Source organism: Lithobates pipiens, unplaced genomic scaffold, assembly GCF_037356315.1.
Source record: "Lithobates pipiens isolate NorthernLeopardFrog02 unplaced genomic scaffold, aLitPip1_a1.2 Scaffold_3, whole genome shotgun sequence".
Classification (NCBI taxonomy): Eukaryota; Metazoa; Chordata; class Amphibia; order Anura; family Ranidae; genus Lithobates; species Lithobates pipiens.
This window is the reverse complement of record NW_027507790.1, coordinates 75855338-75863546: the sequence shown is the minus strand read 5'-3', so window position 1 is coordinate 75863546 and position 8209 is coordinate 75855338.

The window sequence follows — 8209 nt, the reverse complement described above, 5'->3', positions numbered from 1 at the left end:
CTGCGCCCACTTCCTGGCGGGCTCTGCATGTGTTCCATGCGAACACACCTGAGATCATCCCTAGTGAGGAATTAATAAAAGTCAGATGTGTGTTCATCATGTAGCCGATGCATCGGCGTGTGAGGAGCTAATGGCGTGTGAGGAGTTAATAAAAGTCAGACGTGTGTTCATCATGCAGCCGATGCATCGGCGTGTGAGGAGTTAATATAATAATGCAGCCGATGCATCGGTGTGTGAGGAGTTAATAGAAGTCAGAGGTGTTGTTCGTCAGTAGCTCTGCACTCGGTTTCTTGTGTCTGAAACCGACGCATGCGCAGTAGCGGTAAGGGATACTGATTTTCATGGGATACCAATATTACTGCTACACTGTCAGTGCCTCTACCTCCCGGACCCGGATGTAACAGGCAGCAGAGTGTGGGATTTCACTGAGATCTGAGGGACCCTGGGACAGTCTTGCAGAATCCGGGACATTTTGGGGATATGCTGCTTGTCTATCATCATACAGATCCTGGGGCTGAGGAGGGATTGTGTTATGATTAAGGCTAGGTTCACACTGCTGCGATGTCCAAGATCGGATGTGATTCGCACCGCACTGCAGTGCAAATCACATGAGATCTCTGTGCGATGCGATTTCAGCCATACAGATAGTATGGCTGGATTCGCATCGCATCCGGCCCAAACTTGTACAGGACCCTTTTTTTGGTCCGCAGCAGAATCGGATTGCATGGGTGTTCACACCATGCGATCCGATTCCTGTCCGAGTTTGCAGATCGAATTGCGATATGCAAACTGATTTGGAGGTGTCATTAACTTTTAACTGACACTCCCAGCAGTTCGCATAGGGCAGTGTGAACTGCCGCCGAGAGACATGCGATGCGGGAACCCGCAGTGGATTCACAGCGTTCCCGCATCGCAGCAGTGTGAACCCAGCCTATTGCATCCAGAATATACTGTATTTATTTTGAAGGTACGTCTTGTCTTATTGTCTATTATATATCGTTTTACAGCACTTGGCACTGCAGATGTATTTTAAAAGAAGAATTGCAGGTATAGCTGTATTATACATAGTTACATTGATCCAGCTTGGACCGATGTACCTATGCATTTACCATTCAAGGCCAATGCCCCTGGAAGCTGAAAATCACTGCAGTAATCACCACTACTCCAGTGATCTCCACATGTTTCTAATGGCGCGTACACACGTAGCGGACTATCCGGCGGACTTAGTCCAGCGGACTTCCCGCCGGACTTTCCGAACGGGCTACTTGTCCACACACGGCACTTTTTCAGCGGACTAATACGGCGTACTAAGTCCGCCGGACTATCCGCCATACTTTTGAAATGAACGGACTCGCCCACACACGCGGAGGAAAGTCCGCTCATTTTGAGCGCGTCTCCAGGTAGGCGGGGCCCGCGAAGGATGCGTCGCTGGCCCTGGTATGGACTTAAAGGGGAACCCCAACGCCGGTATTAAAGGGGGCTCCCGGATTCCGATAAGCCCCCCGCCCGCAGACCCCGACAACCAACGGCCAGGGTTGTCGGGAAGAGGCCCTTGTCCTCATCAACATGGGGACAAGGTGCTTTGGGGTGGGGGGGCTGAGCAGCCCCCCCTTCCCCAAGGCACCCCCCCATGTTGAGGGCACGTGGCCTGGTACAGCTCAGGAGGGGGGAGGGCGCTCGCTCGTCCCCCCCTTTCCTGGCCGGCCGGGTAGCGTGCTCGGACAAGGGTCTGTTGTGGACCTGGGGGGGACCCCCACGCCGATTTTTTTCGGCGTTGGGGTTCCCCTTTAAGTCCATACCAGGTGGCGGGGCCAGCGACGCATCCTTCGCGGGCCCCGCCTGCCTGGAGACGTGGTCAAAATGAGCTGACTTTTCTCCGGGCAGGAAAAGTCCGTTCATTTCAAAAGTACGGCGGACTAGCATACGCACGGCCGAAATGCAAGTCCGGCGGGAAGATTGGAGTGTAAAACTACTTTCTAAGTCCGCCGTACTTTCGGGTAAAAAAAGTCCTTCGGAGGCTACACACGGGGGGGATTGTCCGGCGGACTTGAGTTTGCCTGACTTTTCCACCCGATTGTTTGATCGTGTTTATGCGGCATTAGGTGTCCTTTTATGAAGCAGTGAAATCTATTCACTGCTTCATTCTCCGGCATTCACAGAGGAGATCTTTCTCATTTGTATGTCAGTTTATAAAGCGGAGTAGATCGCTTCACCCTTGGAGGAGTGAAGTGATCTACAAACGCTTCTAACACTGGAGAACGGCCTCTAATACTGGAATCTCGTGAGACTTTACGAGATTACAGTACTAGAAATTCACCGATACACAGAGATGTCAATTTATTAAGCAGTGATAAATTATCACAGCTCAATACACTGACACACGGTGCGAGTAATGTTAGTAAAATAAAGAATCCCCCTACATAATATATACATGTATAAACACACAGACATTATATATACATGTATATACACACACATTATATATATATATATATATATATATATATATATATATATATATATATATATATATATATATATATATATATATATATATATATATATATTGTAGACATGTCACGGGAGAAGTGATCGAGGGGGTGTACATCTCACTTAGGTTGCTACACAGTGTGAGATGGTAAGTCCAGGATGGATCAGTTTCTCAGCAGCGATATGCTGCTGAGTTGTTATTTAATCTTGCCGGGCCTGGGTTTATATGGAATGGCAGGTAGGTTTGGTAGAGGGACCTGTCATTCCACACCCCCCGATCCAGTTCTGGGTTTTGGATCAGGTGAGCTTTGATCCTAATTAGCCTGGGAAGGTAAAGGCTCTGTTGGGCCTGTAGGTGATTGCTCTCAGCCAGGGAAATGAACAGTCTGTGTGTTGGAGGAAGCTGCAAGCACAGCCACTGCTGGAGCTAAAACCCACCCTGCGATATCCAGGCGAAAGACGCTGTGTTTATAAGTGTCAGATAGGTGAGAAGAACCTGTTAGTAAGCGCCCAGCCGGGCTAGGTTGTTTTGTTTTGTTATTATTTTGTTCCTGTTATACACAAGAAGCACGGTGTTGCTGTATATTTTGTTTGTTGGACTGTTTGTTCCACGAATAAACGCCAAGGTCTGCTTTATAAATTCCAAGTCTGATGTGAACTGTGTCCAAACTCACCCTACCCCGGGAAGATCCCTTACAGTTGGTGTTCGAATGCGGGCAAGTCGGTTGCTAGGGGCAACGGTGTGGACAGACTTGGCTACAGCTGCTTATGTCTTGGGTGAAAGCTGCAACTACACTCCAAGAACAGTCCAGCAACATGGAGGAGATGCTGAAGCAGTTTATGCAAGTGAGTTTGCAACAACAGCAGGCTCAGACAGAGGCCAATAGACGACATGAACAGTTCATGGCGGCACAACAGCAGATGCATAAGGAAGAGTTGCAAGCTTTGCGCCAAAGCCAACAACAACTTATCGAGCACCTGATAGTAAATCGAGAGGCACCTATGGTTGCTAATCCACCCACAGTGATGGGAGCCGCTCCAGAGATTTTTTTTGGGAGAAGGACTGTGCAGAAAGCGCTGCAAAAGATGACTGCTGAGGACGATGTTGAGGCCTATCTAACAGTATTTGAGCGCGTGGCTGAGCGAGAGAAGTTACCAGCCGCTGAGTGGGCAGAGGTAATTGCGCCCTATTTAACAGGTGAACCTCAAAAGGCCTACTATGACCTCAGTGAGCAAGAGGTTAAGGACTATACTCGGCTAAAAGAGGAGATACTTGCCCGACTAGGAGTTACTACTGCAGTCCGTGCCCGGAGGGTACGCAACTGGAGCTACAGTCTGGACAAATCAGCGAGGTCCCAGATGTATGACCTAATCCATTTGGCAAGAAAGTGGTTGGAGCCAGACACTTCTACTCCTGCACAAATCCTAGAGAAGGTCGTGATGGATCGCTACCTCCGAGCGCTTCCTACTGACCTGCAACGCTGGGTGGGACAAGGTGATCCTAAGAATGCAAACGAACTTGTCAACCTTGTGGAGAGGTTCCAGGCGACTGAGGACTACCTCCGTGATGTTCCTGCAGCATCTTCACCTCCCCGGAGCACCAGATCTGTGCCGTCAGCTGGTAAGAGACTTCCATCTATTGGGGGAGTGTGGAGGGGTGCTGATGGAGGGAAAAGGGCTCAAGTGGTGTCTCAGGGACAAAAGACTGGTGATGGTCCCGGGTGGCTAAGGGGCTCTGAAAAGGACTCCTTGCCAAAGAGACCAGGCCCTATCCAGTGTTGGAGATGCCATGAGGCGGGACACGTGTCTGCCCATTGCCCTCTTACCACTGAACCCATGGAGTGTGACGCTAGCCGGCGTCAGTCGCTGTTTGCGGAACCATCTTGTGCTGCAGTTCCTGGACTAGAGACTGAACCGCAAATCTGCAATATTACCATCAATGACCTTCCCGTTGAGGCGTTAATGGATTCGGGAAGCCTCGTAACCTTGGTGCATGCTAGCCTGGTGGCTGGGGACTTAGAGTCTAAAAAGCATATGAGTGTTGTGTGCATACATGGTGATACAAAAGTGTACCCTATAGTGCTGGCTAAAGTCGGGACTGAACAAGGCACCGTACAATATGAAGTGGGTGTGGTTAAAAACCTCATGCATAATGTAATATTGGGGCGCGATTTTCCATTATTCTGGGCTCTCTGGGAAAAAAGAAAAATCCCCAAAAGGAGTGAGGATACCTCTAAGGGGGTTGCCTTTCCACTGTGAATGATAAAAGTATGCAGGATGAAAATGATTGTTTTCCTTTGCAGGTCCTGGCTGGGGAGGAGGAGGCTCCTCCCACTGAGCAAAATATACTAGACTTAGAGGTGTCTAGGGATAATTTTGGGGCTGCACAATTACAGGACCCCACTCTCAAAAATGCGAGAGAGCAGGTTGCTGTTATGAATGGGGTACCTCAGGAACCAGATGCTGAAAAAAGATTTCCACATTTTTCGGTGACTAATGATCTTTTCTATAGAGTCAATAAGATTAAGGATGAGATTGTGGAACAGCTTCTGGTACCTAAGCCGTACCGGCGTCAGGTGCTTGACATGGCACATAACCATGTTCTTGGGGGACACTTGGGGACTGACAAAACGCGAGAGAGGGTTCTCCAGAGGTTTTTTTGGCCGGCGATATATGATGACATTAAAAAATACTGCGAGTCGTGCCCCACATGTCAGGTTAGTGCCCCAGTGTCACATTTTCGCAGTCCTTTGGTTTCGCTCCCTATTATAGAGGTGCCTTTTGAGCGTATTGCCATGGATTTAGTGGGTCCCGTGGTAAAGTCAGCTAGAGGACACCAGTATATTTTGGTAGTCCTGGATTATGCGACCCGCTATCCTGAGGCTGTACCCTTAAGAAACACTGCATCTAAAACAATTGCACGTGAGTTGTTTTATATGTTCTCTAGGACTGGGATCCCCAAAGAAATCCTAACTGACCAAGGCACGCCATTTATGTCAAAACTGATGAAGGAATTATGTAAACTATTTAAAGTCTCACACATCCGTACCTCTGTATACCACCCCCAGACGGACGGATTGGTGGAGAGATTTAATAAAACTTTGAAACATATGTTGAAGAAAGTGGTGGCAAAAGATGGTCGTGACTGGGATCATTTATTACCCTACCTCATGTTTGCTATTAGGGAAGTGCCCCAAGCGTCCACAGGGTTCTCACCATTCGAGTTGGTCTATGGCCGTCACCCTAGGGGTCTACTGGACATTGCAAAAGAGACATGGGAGAATGAGTCCACCCCATACAAGAGTGTTATTGAGCATGTAGCACAAATGCAGGACCGTATAGCCACTGTAATGCCCCTGGTAAGGGAACACCTCCAGAGAGCTCAAGAGGCCCAAAGTAGAATTTACAACCGGTCCGCAAGAATCAGGACATTTAACCCAGGCGATAGGGTCCTTATACTAGTCCCCACTGTTGAGAGTAAATTCTTGGCGAAGTGGCAAGGTCCCTATGAAATTGTTGAAAAGATCAGTGAGGTGAACTACAAGGTGCACCAACCAGGTAGAAGGAAGCCTTTCCAAGTTTATCACATAAACTTGATCAAGCCCTGGAAAGACAGGGAATCCTTGGTGGCGACAAATACTGTTAATAATTTGTCACAACCAATCCCTCCAGTCAAGGTAAGTGATACTCTATCAGTGTCACAGAAACAGGAGGCTCAGGAATTTTTACAGAAAAACAAAAACAAATTCTCTGACCTCCCAGGGCGTACACACCTCATCCATCATCACATTGAAACTGAGCCTAGAAGCAGAGTAAACCTTAAGCCCTATAGGATACCGGAGGCACGTAGGAAAGCCGTGTCTGCCGAGGTAAAACGTATGCTTGATCTGGGGGTAATTGAGGTGTCACAGAGTGAATGGTCCAGCCCGATTGTGCTAATCCCAAAGCCCAATGGAACTTGGAGGTTCTGTAACGATTTCAGAAAGTTGAATGAGGTCTCCAAGTTCGATGCTTATCCTATGCCCAGGGTAGATGAGTTGATTGAGAAGTTGGGTAACGCCAGGTACATAACCACCCTCGATCTCACAAAGGGCTACTGGCAGATTCCACTTTCTGGTGAGGCTAAAGAGAAAACTGCATTCTCCACCCCTGATGGGCTATTCCAGTATGTAGTGATGCCATTCGGGTTACATGGGGCGCCTGCAACTTTCCAGAGGTTGATGGACTTGATTCTGCGACCACATCGTGATTACTCAGCCGCCTACCTCGATGATGTGGTCATTTTTAGCCCTGATTGGGAAAGTCACCTCTGTAAGGTACAGGCCGTGTTGGATGCCATAAGTGATGCAGGGTTGACCATAAATGCCGAGAAGTGTGCTCTAGCCCTAGAAGAGGCCAAATATCTGGGCTACATTGTTGGAAGAGGATTGGTTAGGCCACAGCTAAATAAAATTGAGGCAATACAGAATTGGCCTAGACCCCTGACAAGGAAACAGGTTAGAGCTTTCCTGGGTATTACGGGTTATTACCGTAGATTTGTGCCGAACTTTGCCTCAGTTGCTGCTCCACTAACTGACTTGACAAAGGGCGGAAAGACAGCAATGGTCACGTGGACCCCAGAGGCCGAGAAGGCTTTCCAAAGCCTTAAGTCTGCCTTGTGCCAACCACCTGTGTTAGTCACCCCCGATTTCAGGCGAGAATTTCTGGTCCAGACAGATGCCTCTAACACAGGCTTAGGTGCAGTACTCTCACAAGTAGTGAATGGTGAGGAGCATCCGGTGACGTACTTGAGTAGAAAACTAACCCCGGCCGAGAAAAATTATGCCATTGTGGAGCGAGAATGTTTGGCAGTGAAGTGGGCCCTAGAATCTTTAAAGTATTACTTGCTAGGCAGGACATTCAAGTTGGTGACAGACCATGCCCCCCTAACATGGATGAAGTTAAACAAGGAGAGAAATGCAAGAGTGACTAGATGGTTTCTGTCCCTACAAAACTTTAATTTCACTGTGGAACACAGGCCAGGGAAATTACAGGCAAATGCTGATGCATTGTCGAGGGTAAGTTGTCTGTGGGGACAAAAGGCTCAGCCCTCCGGTCTGAAAAAGAGGGGGGGGATATGTAGACATGTCACGGGAGAAGTGATCGAGGGGGTGTACATCTCATTTAGGTTGCTACACAGTGTGAGATGGTAAGTCCAGGATGGATCAGTTTCTCAGCAGCGATATGCTGCTGAGTTGTTATTTAATCTTGCCGGGCCTGGGTTTATATGGAATGGCAGGTAGGTTTGGTAGAGGGACCTGTCATTCCACACCCCCCGATCCAGTTCTGGGTTTTGGATCAGGTGAGCTTTGATCCTAATTAGCCTGGGAAGGTAAAGGCTCTGTTGGGCCTGTAGGTGATTGCTCTCAGCCAGGGAAACGAACAGTCTGTGTGTTGGAGGAAGCTGCAAGCACAGCCACTGCTGGAGCTAAAACCCACCCTGCGATATCCAGGCGAAAGACGCTGTGTTAATAAGTGTCAGATAGGTGAGAAGAACCTGTTAGTAAGCGCCCAGCCGGGCTAGGTTGTTTTGTTTTGTTATTATTTTGTTCCTGTTATACACAAGAAGCACGGTGTTGCTGTATATTTTGTTTGTTGGACTGTTTGTTCCACGAATAAACGCCAAGGTCTGCTTTATAAATTCCAAGTCTGATGTGAACTGTGTCCAAACTCACCCTAC